Consider the following 15761-nt stretch of genomic DNA (forward strand, 5'->3'; position numbering starts at 1 on the left):
TAATAATTAAAAAAAAAAAAAAACCCTGGAAGCCAAGCTCTTTGTTAGAATCAGAAGGGGTTCTTCTTTGTTTTGCTACTACTTTGCAAAAGCCAGAGGTAGCGCTTGCATGAAAACATCAAGACACGTGACATCACTTGCCTCCCTGGACACCTATGGCAAAGATTGGACCTTCTAGATTGGACCTTCTAATGCATCTAGTGACTTTTGCTCCAAGAGAGCTTCTCCTCCTGAAAAGACAAGTGTTATGGCAAAGAGGAGGTGGCAAATCAGTGTGAGCACTCAGTATGTTACCTTTGACACATTTGGCTGAGGTGCTCCATGTCAAAGAAAATTACCTGTTGACCCTTAGCTGAAGCACAATTCCCATTCTTAACTGGTAGCTATGAAGTGGTGTGGAAAATCTTATTTGGATGAAGCTGTCCCACAGGAGACTCAATTCCTATCAGCATACTCATAAACAACAACTGATTTTGGCATTTTCATTTGAGAGGATATTATTTCATGCACACCACATGAGTACCCACTGGGCTGTGCCCTACTCACTATTCTCTAATGAAAGTATAAACCTTCAGTGAAAGACAATATAGAAAGCATGATCAAGTGAGGAAATGGCTTTCTAAAGGAAAGCAGAAGTGGGCAAATATTATTTTCCTTTGGGGAAAAAAATATCTACCACAAGAAGAAGATAAGTTCACTGTAGCATATTATATAGTATTAGGAAACAGAGTCTTTTTTAAAAGCCAAGTATATCGAAATTGAGAGGAAATTAGACCCAACCCATGAAAGACATCTTTTAATTTAGCCCTTCAGATGGGTGCAACCTTCAGGATTCTCCTCCAGGATGTATTGGGTAGGTGGTCAGGGGTGCCTGGAGGAGAGGGTAAAAAAAAAGTCAAGGCGGCAGCCATGACCATGCAACTGAAACCCCACCCCTTTTTTTACCTGCATCATATGCACAGTGCATGTCAAAAAGTACAGGGCTTCAATTACATGGTAACAGCCGCCATTTTGACTCTTCTGATCTTCTCCTGCAGAACCCCCTAGTGGTGGTGGCAGCGGTGGTGACTCTAAGCCTTTTCCTTCAGTTGCAAATCCCAGGCCTCGGAGCAGGCATATAATTCACCTACTGGAGAGACAATTCCATTAGTAAGATGAGAGTGAATGGCTAAAAGTGGGGGAAAGCAGAAAAGGCTTAACCAGCAGGTAAAAATAAAACACACTTTCACAACACAAAGCGTCTGAAAACTGGTAAATTGGAAATCCCCAACTGGCAAGGTAATGCCAGATATTCCAACATTTACCAGATGAAAATACCCACATGCTTACAATGCCATTATAATCACAGGATCTCTATTCAAGGTATTAAGGTATTCCTTTCTATGCGGTCAATTAGCTTTCTCACCAGTTTTTTGTGGAAAGAAAAAAGTAGGGAAGCAATGAAAAAGCAGGATGATTACAGTTCAGGGATGATGCCTGAAACTTCCTCTGTAAAGTTCCATGAACAAGCTACAGAAATTGCACAGTAAAAAACTAATTTGGAAACATTCAACAGGCGTATCTATTTCCCTTACAGATAATAAATTTGACAGCAGGGGATGCCAGGGAGCTAAATCCCAAAAATGGAGAAAATTTTTGCAAGTTGTTGTAACCAAACATCCCCCAAAGACATTGTATCCCAAAACCAAGGACTTTATTATCCGGGACAGTTGGCAAGTATAGCTTATGTGCAGCTTACTCTGGACTTAGCTACTCATCACAGGGTACTTCGGGGGGTGACATTTCCTAAGGTGCAGACATGGACAATGAGAAAACTGAGTGGCCATAGGAAATGAGCTGAATGAACTTCTTAACATTTTGCACATGTGCAAATACTGACATGAACTTCTGAGGCAGATGGTTTGATAACTTTGGCCTAAATATTTAAGCAGTCTGCACAATGTCCATTTTAATGCAGCAGCATGAAAGGTCAACACTGACTGATAAATCATCAGTTGCAAAAGAGACGCCACGATTTTGGCTTAGCTTCTGATCTGTCAAGCTACTTTATTACAGTCTTTGCTCAGCACGTGCACAGAGGCACATTATTCTTCCAGCCAGCTGGGCTATTAATAACCAAAGCATTAATATTTTGGAGACTCATCCCCTAATAGAGAGGGGGGAAATCACCTTTTAAATTCTTGCATCTAAGACCATCAAGTATCTTGAACAGGTGAAAATAAACGTGGTGAACGTTCAGAGATATTTCACTGCCCAAGAAGAATTAAAACACATTTGAGAGACCTGCCTTGTTAATATAGCACTGGGATACCAAAGAAGCCAAGAATGGGGTTTTTTTGCTAAGGGCTTCCAGGTTCTGCTGATCTTTTAGGCTCTGGGCTAGTCACACAATGAGGTTTGAGGGTTCCCCATAAGATGAGGTTCCCCATCCATTTACCCATCTCCATCTTGCCAACCCTTAGGGATAGATTTCACGTTTTGGCTCTTGTTCATTTTTTGCTTGCTGTTAGTGTTAAAATCTCATGTCCAAAAAGTTTTTGCCTACTGTAGACATAATTGATTGGTGCAATGTCCATATGATTACACTGTGGTACATAAATTGGCAGACGTAACTGTCAACCATCGATCAATAAACCTAACCCTAACCAATTTTGCAGGAAAAAAAAGCACGAGACAGCCAAAACTAGTGGACATAATGGATTGGTGCGTGAAACTCACTGCCAGGCAAAACCTTTTTGGCTGGCAAAAAAAGGAACAAAAATCCATGTTTTATAGGGACAGCATCACCAGTACAGTCTCTCTCTGTGGAAAACCACAGGTCGCAGAGCACAAGAAACCCCACACTTTATGGCCCCCGGAATCCCCTTTGTCTGTTACCGAGGGCACTGTTTCCTATTACTGAAGGTAAGAAATCAGTGAAAACTGTAGTGTAAGCCCTAAAGTAGATTTATTGCAGTTAAGACTCAAGGACCCCCCTCCACAATTGCCGACTTCTGGTTAAAATATCCTTGAACCTGAAAAGGCCAGTTTTCCTAAGAACCAAAAGGCAGCAGCGCTGGAAGATCACTTTGAACCCTGGATCTAATGAATTTAGGCGACCCTTCTCCTGCTTGTCGTGATGAGGTGCTTCGCTTTCTGTAATTCCACACAAGGCTGCGAGCCGGCAGCCAGGTTTGTCTGACTCCTGACGACTCCGAGGCCTAGCGCTACCGCCTTCCCGGCAGCTCCCACGACCTCTTTAGCAGAAGGCTCCTTCCCGGATTCCGACGGCAGATTCCTCAGGATTTATGGCAGAATTCCATCGCTCCCGGTTTCTCAGGTTGCCCTATCTCGCTCCTTTGAAGTAGTACAGCGGCGCCCTCCGGTGGTCCCGCGCGGTCGGTGCAGCACGCCGCCGCCTCCAGATCGAGAAGCCCGGGACTCCTCGCAAACGGTGGAACGTCACGCCGTTCCTCGAGGGCGGCAAAGAGAAAGGCCGCTGTAAGGGCGCGTCTGCGGAAAGTTGAAACGCCTTTGTGAGGGTGATCTATGCAGAAACTAGGCCGGGGCGGGGGAGGAGTCGGGATCCTCGCGGCGGATCCCTCGATGGTTGGGTGGCCGAAGTCGTTCCTGCCCCATTCGCATTCCAGAATTGCATGCGCGCCCATTCGCAAACGCAAAAGCGACGAGGCCTGCAAGTTTAACTTTATGTTTTCCCCTCTGCAGGTCGCCAGAGGCTTTTTTTATTGCAGCGGGCAAATCCCTCTGGGCATTGGCTGGCCTGGAAGAAAAAGGAAAGGTGGGAAGATTGTGTTTGTGGCGCAAAGCAGACTTGAAAATGTCTGAGAAGGGGAGAGGTGGTGGCTCCATAGGTTAGTGCAGGATTCCTCAACCTCAGCAACTTTAAGATGGGTGGACTTCAACTCCCAGAATTCCCCAGCCAGCTGGCTGGGGAATTCTGGGAGTTGAAGTCCACCCATCTTAAAGTTGCTGAGGTTGAGGAACCCTGGGTTAGTGGTTAGAGCATGGGTCCTGTAAACCAGGTGTCATGAGTTCGATCCCCACGTGGCCTTCCAGGTTTGTCTTGAATGACAGCTCGTTGCTGCAATGATAAAAAGGAAGCAGCGAAAGATTTCAGGCTCCAGGGCCACTTTCGCAGTAGAATAAGAACAGAGGAGAAACAGACTGAGTGATGTGGTAGCCACCTTTGCAAGACCAAGTGCTGAAGGGGGACCCCCACTTATTTGAGAGGGGTGGTATAAAAAGGATGGATACACATGTTAAGAGAGGCAAAATTAGACAAAATGAGGATAATTTGCATAGTGGTGTTTTCTCCTTTCGTGATAGGAGAATTTGCGTTTTTCAGTGGGGCTGACTGGCAAGAGATTTGGGTTAAACTTTGGAATCTGCTGCTACAAGATGCAAATGATGTCCATCTGCTTAGATGCCTTCAAAATTCAGATTGACACACAGACTGAAATAATAATAGCGATAATGGTAATAATAGCAGCTATTATTCACTTCATATATGAGAAGAGGATTGTGCCACATCTTCCTGTGGGCATTTCTGGCTGAACTAGATATGGCTTGATTTAATCCATTTAATCAATCTGAGCCACTTTAAGATGTGTGGACTTCAACTCTCAGAATTCCATATCTTAAAATGGCTCAGATTGAGAAACACAGTCTTATGAGTATAAATTTTCTAACGTGCCCAGCCAACAAGAATAATATGTAACAACTGGGTATAATGTTGCTTAGATCCACTGACTTTGACTCCTGGTGATTGATTGATTGATTGATTGATCGATTATGTGCCATCAAGTTGTTTTCAACTCCTAGCCACCACATAGATAGAGTTTCTCCATTCTGATCTGCCCTAAGACCTGGTCTTTCAGGTCTTCCAACAGTGCACTCATCGCCACTGTAAGATTCCTGCTGAGTGTATATTAAGACATGCTTACTGCCTTGACCTTTCCTTACTACTAACTGGCAGCCCTTCCAGGGACATTGCAGAAATCTCTATGAGCTTGCCAACTGATTTTCTCCATTCTTTCTCTCTTCTCCTTCCCTTCATCTTGCCAAGTCCAGTTGTTTTTCCTGGCCCCTCACCTGCTCACGTCCCATCCATTAGGTACTAGAGTTTCTACTTGCTGATCATCACCTCACAGCCAACCTTTCTTCCATCCAGGATTGAGAGATTGTCTCTTCTTGTAATGCATGGTATCGTGGAACTGTCTCCAAACATCTGTCTTCTTTCTTTGGTTGATGTCTCCAGGGCTGATATTACTCCTACAAGACCATGCTTTTAATGAATGAATGTTCCTGAAAATTCTGAAAACTGTTGTGAAACTCAGCAGGTGGGAGCACCTGGCTGACCTTGTTTAGGCTCAGGAGCTAAACAGGGTCAACCATGGTTAGTCTTTGGATAGGAGGCCACAGGGTAACTCCAGAACTATAGACTAAACTGGGAACTTGAAGAAAGATTGTTAAATAGTGGCAAATCAGATCTGTATAATTGCCAAAAAAACAACTTAGGTGTTTCTGTGTTTTCACCAGAAGTCCAGCTCAACTCAATGGCATGAATATTGACTGGCAAAATGTTTGCATTTTCAACCTATTCCACCACCTTAGATATGCCCAGGAGGCAACCTTGGAGCCAGACCTAAATTATAAAATGATTATATCATCACTTTTTTTGGATTTGAAAGCCACACAATGTTTCCCCCAATGGATTTATTGTGTTTGATGGATGAGTTAGAGAGTGCTATTATGTGCCAACAGTAAATCATGTGTTGTTCTCCATTAAAACCATAGCTGGATTTACACATTTCATTGAGCCAAAAACTATGATTTACAAATCATGCTAAATCAAAACTCATCCAACCACATTATGGCTTAGTGCAATGTGAAAACTCAGCCATGATCAGCTAACTTTGGGGTCTTCAGTGTGGTGCCCATGGTGATAATGGGCCTGGAGCTGGCTAAATTCCCTTTCCTACCACATTTTATTGTTATAGTTTCTTTAACTAAATGGTATGAATGATATGCTAGCATTTTGCAGTGCAAAGCAAAGCACTGCGTTATTCCACAAACATTTTCAACCTACTAAGTAAACTTTCAGGTTAGAGCTTTAGTATGTGTCTCTTTATTCTGGTATGTGAAGTATGGGTTGTAACAGAATTAAAAGTTTGCAATAGCTGTACCATTTGTCAAAATAGAAAATTTGTCATAGCCAAGACAGTAACGATGCAGCCATAGGTTCAGTGGCAGCTGCATTTCTTCCTCTCCTGCTTTATTTCATAACGCTGAGTTAATCGAACGCAGATTTTGGATATTCTAATGTTTACCAATATTAGACTGAGGCTCTAGGTGGTGCAACAGAGTTAGTTTTTAAAAAGGGATTTTACTCAACAGAATGCAGTCTGAGACTCAAAAGTAATCAAGTAATAGTATATAACAGACCAATCAGACCAATGCTTTGCTTCATAATCAGAGTGTGTCCTCTAATTTAAATATCTGGCATGTTTCTGTTGCTTTTTATGCTGTTTTAATTACTGTTGGCTGCCCATAGAGTCATGAATTTGAGATGGGCCGCCATACAAGTTGAGAAAATAAATAAAAGGGTTCCTTTAAGCAATCCCCCTGGATTTACTTTTTCATGGCCAGCACAGCTACTACTGTACATTGCTTTTTATGGAATGGGTCAGAAAGTTATATAAGACATTTGTTGTCTCTTTAAACAAGAAAAATACAATTAGCAACTAAAATAAAATCATATTATCTGCATATGATTATTGATGTGGGGGACCAAAATGACTGTCCGTTCTTCTTCCTTTAGATTTTACTACTGTCTCATGCTACTCCATACGTAACTGTGTCTGCAAGGAAACAAAGCCGTTAGTCCCAGTTCATTTTTGGATCAGCCTAAAAGCGAGGGAAGCAGCCGCGTCTCTGAGCTAAGGCACTGTGAGAAGAGCTGGTATAAAGTATGCACCAGTGGCAGGAAACAGCAAAAAGAAAAACAGCACAGTATATTAAACATTCCGCAAAAATATTGTTAACTAATGATATGCTAAAAAGATGTCAGAAAAGCAGTGGATGATTATGTTTCTCCCTCTAGCTAAACATTCTGGCATCTTCATTGTGGAAAAATTCTGGGGAACCTTCTCTTTCTCTCATCTCTCCCCAAAATTAATCACTCGTTCAAGATTTCATTTCCACCACAAATTTGGCTATACTTATGAAGATTTTTTTTTCTCACTTTGGAGATGTGTGTTTTAGCATCCTTTGTAGCAGGAGAAAGTGGCTTTTCGGTGAGCAACAATCAGAAAGTCAGGATTGGCTGCAGCTTCTAAGTGAATAGACAACCCAACACATCAACACTGCTACTGTGTATTATGTTGAATGGGTACAAGTGACTGAGTTTGTTTTGTGAGGTGCACCTGTCTCTGTTGTAGTTTAACTTGGTAAAATTATACTGTGGCAACACCAAACTTCCTCCATGGCTTCATGATGTTGCTTTTATCTTGGCCTCAGCCACAGAGTGAAAGAACCTTTAGTGGTTATTAAGTATATGAATTTAAAGTAGCAATTTCCTCCTTAAAGTTAACACTGTCTGCCACAGCTTCAAGATGTGCAAAATGTGCAGTGCCTTGTAACCTATTATGTTTGAGGTGAGGCCAGTGAATCCATTATAAGGTGTGTGATGAGAGCCGTGTTGTGGGATTGTGGGGAGGAGTTCACAGGTTCCTTGCACTCTCGTCACTAGCAAGGCTTTACTGCAGCCATTTCTCTCCCACTGTTATCCTATTAGTACTGTTTCCTTTTGTATCTGTCACACACACACTCCCTATATTTAACACTCACTTCTCTCCAGGCTTCCAACAAGATAGAAGAGAGACAATCTCTATGAACACTATTACACTTCAACAGTATTCTGAAATAGTCCCACAAGGTAGACCAGACTAAGAAACCAATGCCAATTGGTCAGGAATACGTTTATTGTAAAGCTATAGTAACAGAATCTTGCCAGTCTGGATGTGCTTCCCCCCTCCCTCACTTTTCTCAAGTTATTTTCTTGGCCTGGGCTCAAGCCCCACTTATCTGACTGTTGCCTTGGTAGTGGCTCTTCCTCCTATCCTTCAAGGCCATTCTCTGTTTCCCCTACAGAAATGTTTATGCCACTATTTGGTCTGGAATGTTTTATGAATCAGTGTTCAGGGCTGTTGCTGCTGCATTTCCACTCTGCATTTTGAAAACAGGATGTACAGAAGTGGCAAGAATATAAGAAATGGTTTTGTGTGTTTGCTTTTTTGGTATATTGTTGAAATTAGACATTGTCTCATGATTCTGTTGCTTACTAATTTTACCCTATAATTTAAAACTTTTAAATAAATGTTTGATACCTAAAGATGTTTGAATCTTTACCTAAACATAGAGAACAGATCCATCTATTAATGTTTTATTCTACATAGTATCAAATTGGTCAGAAATATCTAAGCTTTAGATCTGTCTGAGCCAACAATTTGAATTTAGTTGGACCATTGGCATGTGTATATGCCTGTCAAGCTAAGAATTTTGGATGGTCATAAGAAAGGCATTCTTTATCATCTTCAGTTTTCCAATCTGTAAGACAGATCTTAAAATACAAGAATTTAATTTTTGAACATTAAAATGGACAACACTTCATGAGTTCAGCAAATTGCATAAGATATTCTGTGAGAAATCTTATGCAGCAGCACTAAAATCTCATGTGAAATCTCTCAGGATTTTGATGTTCTCTTATGAAAAGGGCAAGGAGTAGACCCAGGGACTCTGATGTGTTCAGGCTTGACCAAGGCTGAGAGAGATGGCTAGGACAGTGTTTCTCAACCTTAGCAACTTTAAGATGTGTGGACTTCAACTCCCAGAATTCCCCAGCCAGCATGATCTTGGGTTTTATTGGATCATGGGGAGGGGCACCTAGAACTATTTGCCGGTTGGAGACTTAGGAGCAGACTGGGTTGAGAGGTTTTGGGTAGGAAGGAGATAAGAAACTAACAGTGACCCAACATCTGGGCATTTCCCTTAGGACCAGATTCTGGAGTTTGGGACTAGCCACTTTGTTAGAAATCAGGCTATCCAAAAGAGCTGCACAAAGATGCAGTTATATCAAGATTTATAGGGACAAAGGTCTCAACTGGGTCTGTAGATTTTACTTTTGAATAAACATGCAGAGCAGGGGTTATATCTCTTAAAAAGTCCCTTTTCAGTTTGTGCTAATCTGTTCATTCTACTTCATTGTTTTGAACCATAGGAAATGTGTGCTTGATCAAATATGGAAACTATTTTTTCCCTGATCCTTCAAGGATAGAATATGAAACAAAATTATTCTGCCACTAGTTGTATGATGCATTTAATTTGGCTCTTTTCTGTACTTGTAACACGCACAGCAGAAATAAGTAAATATAGTAATTACACTGTAAGAAAAAGACTGTAGGATAGAAGTGGCAAATGGGATGAAAATACATATCATGTACTGCATTATTGTTGGTGGCTTTTTAGGTCAAATAAGAATCCTGCTGCTTTTGATATGGTACAGTGCTCCTAAATGTGTGGTTAAGAAATGTGATTTGTATAGGAAGGCGTGGCACCAAGAACATATATGAATGCTTTGAAGAACAATTCAAGTGTGCAGAGACTACAATTTCTGGAAATGATGCAAATTTCTGGTATTCTTTATTGAAAAATGTTCTTGAAGGGGCGAATGGAACAAACCCACAATGTCAAAATATATTGCTATTCTTCACTGCTTTAGGAAAAGGGTGTGAGGAATGTCAAAAGCTATATTTGTTGTTTCCATAGTGGGTTGGAGTTGTACCCTAAAATGTTGGTACAAAAATTGAATTATTAGAATATAATTACGTTCAATTATTAGGATTACTCCCTTGTGCTTAACACTTCTCTTAACAACCCAGTGCTGCCCACCCCCAATCCTCTGAGCCAATCCAGAAGGATACCATGGTCAATGGTATCAAAAGCCTCAGAGAGGTCAAGTAGGGCAAGGATGGATGCACAACCCCCATCCCGCCCTCACCAGAGATCATCCAACCAATGCTGTTTCTGTCCCATACCGAGGCCTGAATCCCGACTGAAAGGGATCCAGATAATCTGCTTCATCCAAGGCCCTCTGAAGCTGTTGCGCAACCACCTTCTCAATCACCTTCCCCCAAAAGGGGAGGTTAGATACTGGATGAAAATTGTCCCGTATAGTGGGGTCTAGAAATGGCCTCTTGAGGAGGAGGCAAATCAAGGCCTCCTTAAGAGGTGAGGGAACAACCCCCTCACTCAAAGATGCATTAACCATCGCTAGAACCCACTCACACAACGCTCCCTGGGCTGCTTTATGGACTGCTTTAAGAGCTCCTTATATCAATAAATTGATTGATTGATTGATTGATTGATTGATTATATGCTACAACTTCTAGCACCCACATAGATTTTCTCCATGACAGTCTATCCCTAATCTGGTCTTTCAGGTCTTCCAACAGTGCACCCATTGCCACTGTAACTAAGTCCATCCACCATGCTGCTTGTTCGCCCTCTTCTCTTTCCTTCCATCTTTCCCAGCATTCCAGCCTTCTCCAGAAAGCTAGCTCCTTCCATAATGTAGTGGGGGTTTTTTTTCCAGGTCAGCTGTGTTACTGGCATCATGTCAAAACTACAGGGCCACATTAGATAAGCAAAACTGTGGTTCTTCTCTCTCTAACATTGCTTTTGCTTCCAGGATGGATAAAGCTGACATAAGAAGGAGATGCAATGGCCTCTCAAAAATTCTCAAGGCTGCTTATATAATACCAAACTTTTGAGAATGATGCAAGCTCCAGTGCTTTGATACTATCAGATATAATGTACAATCCCGCTGATCTTTATAACTTTAGGCTATGGGTCCAAATTCTCTTGCATTTAAAAATCTATCACTTCAGGAATAAAAGTTTAATTAAGCCCACCCGGTGATCTGCTACTATACTACATTTAGGGAGGGTTTAAAAAAAAGAAATCTGGGCTACCTTTCAAAGGGGTGGAACCTGCTCTGTAGTCCAGAATTCTGCAAGCAACATCTTCCACCTCTTCCATATAACTTGCAATTGGCAGTAAAACTAGTTATCCACGTACTCTCCCAGTTTTTTTACTTCTGGATGCACTGGATCTCAATTGATGTAGGGTCTTCAGCAGTGGTCGGTCATCAGATTGTCATACAGGGTAGTTTGGGGCATATGTGAGTGCTTTGTTGAGGGTTCCATCCATTACCTATCACACTTTCTGCAGAGCTTTAATATTCTGCAATTCAGGATTAAGGAGGCTTAGAAGAGCTTCTTAAACCATTTGTCAGTGTTCCTTGTGGCGTTCTTATTACTGCCAAGATGGATTATGGAGGTGCAGACTACTTTTCCAAAGGGTTTTCTTTGAAATTCACTAACAGTGTCTTATCTGGAGAATTATGCGGGATTGTACAGGACTGCAAGGTATCACATAATACAGTCTGATGTATTGTACACCTTATGTACAGTATTTGTTTATCTGGATTCTAGGACACAGGAGCATTAAGGCAAAATCAACCACTGCAAGACAGATGCAGTGGTTTCTGGCATATCCCAAAAGGAATGGAGTTAATAGGATACAATCATCTTCCCAACCCATTAATATTGAAATCAGAGGATTAAAACAAAATTAAACCCATATACAAATGAATGCATCAGAAGATGCCAGTTAATTATATTAACTGTCGGTATCCATCATTAAGAAATCTATAAAGAATGGATAATTTTTTAAGATAATGTAGCTCTGACAATCACATATGGCTGTAAAGAACTACTACATTCACATTTTTCTTTTGGGCTTCCCAAATGCAACTGTTTGCCCATTAGATGCTGACCAGATGGGCACCTGATCTGGCAGGATCTTTCTGATGGTTTAGATGCTTAAGAATAGCGTGGAGAAACAGATGCATCAGTCAAGTAATTCATAAAGATCTTACAAATATATAATTATGCACAGTCTGTCTTTCTCTTGCTGTAGACCGCAATAAACATATTAACCTCAATAAGAATATTTTAAATCCTTTCAAGGGCCTACACAGTGAAATGTAATCCATTTTCTGCTTTTTGGCATTGGGTGAAATATGCTATGGAAAGCTAGAATACTGCAAACTGGATTTTATTTTTTAAATGTATCCAAAGGTATGTATGTATGTATGTATGAATGAATGTGTGTATGTATGTATGTATGTATGTATGTATGTATGTATGTATAAATAAATGTCACATCTCAGTTTCAGATTTTTCACAGGTGGCAAAATTTATTTGGATTGGATGTGGTTTAGCAACAAAGATAGTTGAATTCTCTGATTTTGCTTCAGAATAATTTGCTGCTCTTTCTTTTTAATTCATCAATTTCTGAAAAGGTTCCCATTTTTATTTAATTTTCTTTTTTGCTCAGAGGAAAAAAATGACTTCTGTTATAAGCTGCTTAAGAATTTGCTTCACTGGTACGTTAGGCTGGCACAGCTTCCTGCTCCAAAGTCACGGGGCTTCATCTGGATTGGGCTGCTTCAGAAAAGCTGTCAGCAGAAGTCATTGTACACAATGTCAGAATAGTCTTGATCCTTTACATTAGAGAAGCTGCAATTGTGCTGGCACCAAATATGATGGGACTTGTACTCCACCCCATCTGGAAGACAGTAGATGAAAGAATGCTTTTACATATGTAGGTAGAGATCTTTATTTGTGCTTTAAGCAGTAATTCCATTGTATTGTCTGATTTGCCTTGGAGGCTGCTTTATATAGAACAGCAGGATATAACTAATATAAAGGATGTGTTTGCTTCAGCTTGCAGAAATATATATTTGTGGAGTTTACGAGGTGGGGATCAATAATGTTCCTCATAATAAGTGGAACAGGCAAGAAAATCTGCTGCGTGGAGACCTACTTTACTGTGGTAATTTTAGTGAGGGTTTAGGCCAGCTAATTATGCTTTTTCCCTAGAAATGTCATCCCATTCTCCTCTCTCTTCTAGTTTTCTGCTCTCCCACAAACCTTTGCATCCTCAGTCCATTGTTTGGGATTCTGTGTCCATTACATCCCCAGGCTGACATCTCCATCCTGGAAATGAACGGCTCTGTTTTAGCTACATGTGTATCAAAATCTGGAAGAGGAGTTTGCCATTAATATTTAGGATATATAATATGGGGAGTGGTTTTGATGCCTTCAAGTCAGGGTTGACTCCTGGCCAGTGCCTGGACAAGTCCCTGCCGTTTTCTTGGCAAGATTTCAGAAGTGATCTGCCATTGCTTCCTTCTTGGGGCTGAAAGAGAGTGACTGGCCCAAGGTCACCCAGCTGGCTTTGTGCCTAAGGTGACATTAGAACTCACCTCCTCCTGGAAGGAGAAATTACTGATATTACAGTGATGTGTTACACCAATCTTATTAGTCAGTACAACCAGTCAGGCACCCAGTGCTTCAACTTTGCTGCTTGCTGCTCCATAGTTAGTTTCCTCTGTGTTTCAAGTAATCCTCTCCAGTAAGGATAGCAGGAATCATAGATGGAGAATCCTACCTAGTCTGCTATTTTAGTGATCAAATCTACCACAAAGCAAGATCAAAAAATTATTCACTCTTAGTTGCCCTGACACAGGAGTGCTCATGGTAATCAATCAATCAAGTTTCAGATGAGCATCAGGGATTTGTTACATTGCTTCAAGTTATAACAACAAAATAAGACACGTACTGTGGTGAATGCCTCCTGTTATTTCCCTTCATGCAGACTGTCAACTGCAAATCCAGATGCAGCGTACTCAACTTGTTTTGGGCAGACATTCTCAGTACAGTATAGAAACCCAGGAGACAGAGAGGCATGTTCTGGGACGTGTACAGAGTCAGATTCCTTCGCCCCTCCTCTTCTGCACAGAGAAACACCTCTGTCCAAACAGGAAGAAGAAAGCATGCTGAAGTGTGCAGGAGAAAGAGAGAAATAACATTCTTTTCCAACCTCAGATGCAAGCCTGGAATTTCAGACAACCCAAAAATAAGTACTATACAAGCAAAATTGCAAAGGAACTCTTATGTTGATAGACATTAGTAAATGTCTGGTTAACCTTATGCTAAAGTTATTCTATATTTTCTATGTACTAATTAAGCTTTTGTATTGTTTCTGATGTTTATTTTATTTATGCAGGTTCCATTTTTGTACATTCGATGCATCTTGAGGTCTCTGTAGAGCAGAGACTCATTAGCAGATCTTCCCCATCCTGCAATCTGCCCAAATTTAGAATTTCCTTTGTAACATTCTATGGGATATTCTGTTAAGAAAGTATCTATGATTTTAGTGGCACTAACTTTATTTCTTTCAACCCTGATTGTTTCCCTTATTTTTTTTTTCTGCTTCAATAATCACATTCCTAGTGAGATTGATCTGACTCCAAAGGATGGAGAGGCTGCTGATTTCCCTAATCATACATGGTACAGATGCAAGAGGTGGTGCTATATTATCTTTATGCATGTTATTTTTCTGTTATTTGCCAATAAAGTTACAGGTTGTGAGATCCTTCTCTGTTTTACATGCCAGGGGAAAGGGGGAGGAAGACAGGTGGTGGTAGTAGTATTCTGGGACTCCATGCTGGCTGGAGAATTCTGGGACTTGAAGTCCACACATCTTAAAGTTGCTAAGGTTAAGAAACACTGCCCTAGGGGCTCAGTCCTGCCATCACATGTAGGTTGAAAAAAAATAATGTAAAATGCAGTACTTTGCAATAATAAAAGGGAAACTATTTCTTCCTATCTTTCTGCTCTTCCGTGCAACAGCACTATACTTGCCAGGCTGCCAAGCCAAATTTTGCTACTTGCCATGTGATTTTAGCATTTTTGTCTGCATGTTAATAACTTACAGAAAAATAATCTGGGGCACCTGGAAATGTTTGTATTCAGGGGGCTATCATGGTATTATGGTTGTCCCTACAGAAAAACCCAGGCCAGTGTTTCTATTGATCTGAATGGAGTGTTCTTATAGCTACACCTGAGAATTGCTGAAGAAATTAATTAACATTTGCTGAGAGGAATACTCTGTAATCCTTTGGGACAGTAAGCTGTTTGAGATATTGCGCTGCCTGCGGATTATGGAACCAGATTGTACTTGCAGAGATTCTACCTCAAACGTTCTGCATATCCTTATCAGGAAGCCTCTGTTTCAGTGTCTCTCTTACGAGAGCATCTGGGGAGAAAGCCCACTCAACAGGTTTCGCTCTATCTTCATTTTCCAGAATGCATCCATTTCCATTTTCTTTTCTTATATCATTCCATAATTTATTTGACTTTCTACTTCCTATTCCTTTTTTTCTGCTGGAATAACATTATTTATTCTGAAAGGAAAGAGTATGGTGGAGATGTATACATGTATGTATCTCTGCTCAAAGTTTTTTTTTTTTTAATAAGCCATAACAACAGTTTCCTATACAAACAGTGCTATAGTATGAATACCAACTGCTTGGAAGTGACTCAGTGATTAAATCTGGTGTTACCTTCTGCCCTTTCCTGCTGGTGCCACCCTTTCAATTTGAGCTATGGTGAAATGGAAGGAAGTACTTGTGAAGACGGGATTCAAGATTTACCTGCAGTTTTGAAGTTGTACTTTAAATATGGGGGGAGTTCTTTGGCATTTCTTTCTATGAGTAGTTTCAAAGCAATTGATGAAATGAGGTATTTTCACTCTCCTATATCACACCCAGCGTAAATAATATTTAAGGGAAA

The 15761-nt window shown here is 40.8% G+C and overlaps 1 long non-coding RNA gene across 1 annotated transcript; it reads left to right on the plus strand.

The window, feature by feature from the left end:
* The first annotated feature begins 3135 nt into the window (after positions 1-3135).
* Positions 3136-8421, plus strand: LOC148214899 (uncharacterized). Its single transcript, XR_015796939.1, has 3 exons — positions 3136-3521; positions 3706-3778; positions 6821-8421. It is a non-coding gene; the product is annotated as an uncharacterized LOC148214899 (long non-coding RNA).
* The last annotated feature ends 7340 nt before the right edge of the window (positions 8422-15761 follow it).

This window comes from Python bivittatus, unplaced genomic scaffold (genome assembly GCF_059951505.1).
Source record: "Python bivittatus isolate LINGU-HERP-01145 unplaced genomic scaffold, Pbiv_v1 ctg000480_np1212, whole genome shotgun sequence".
NCBI lineage: Eukaryota > Metazoa > Chordata > Lepidosauria > Squamata > Pythonidae > Python > Python bivittatus.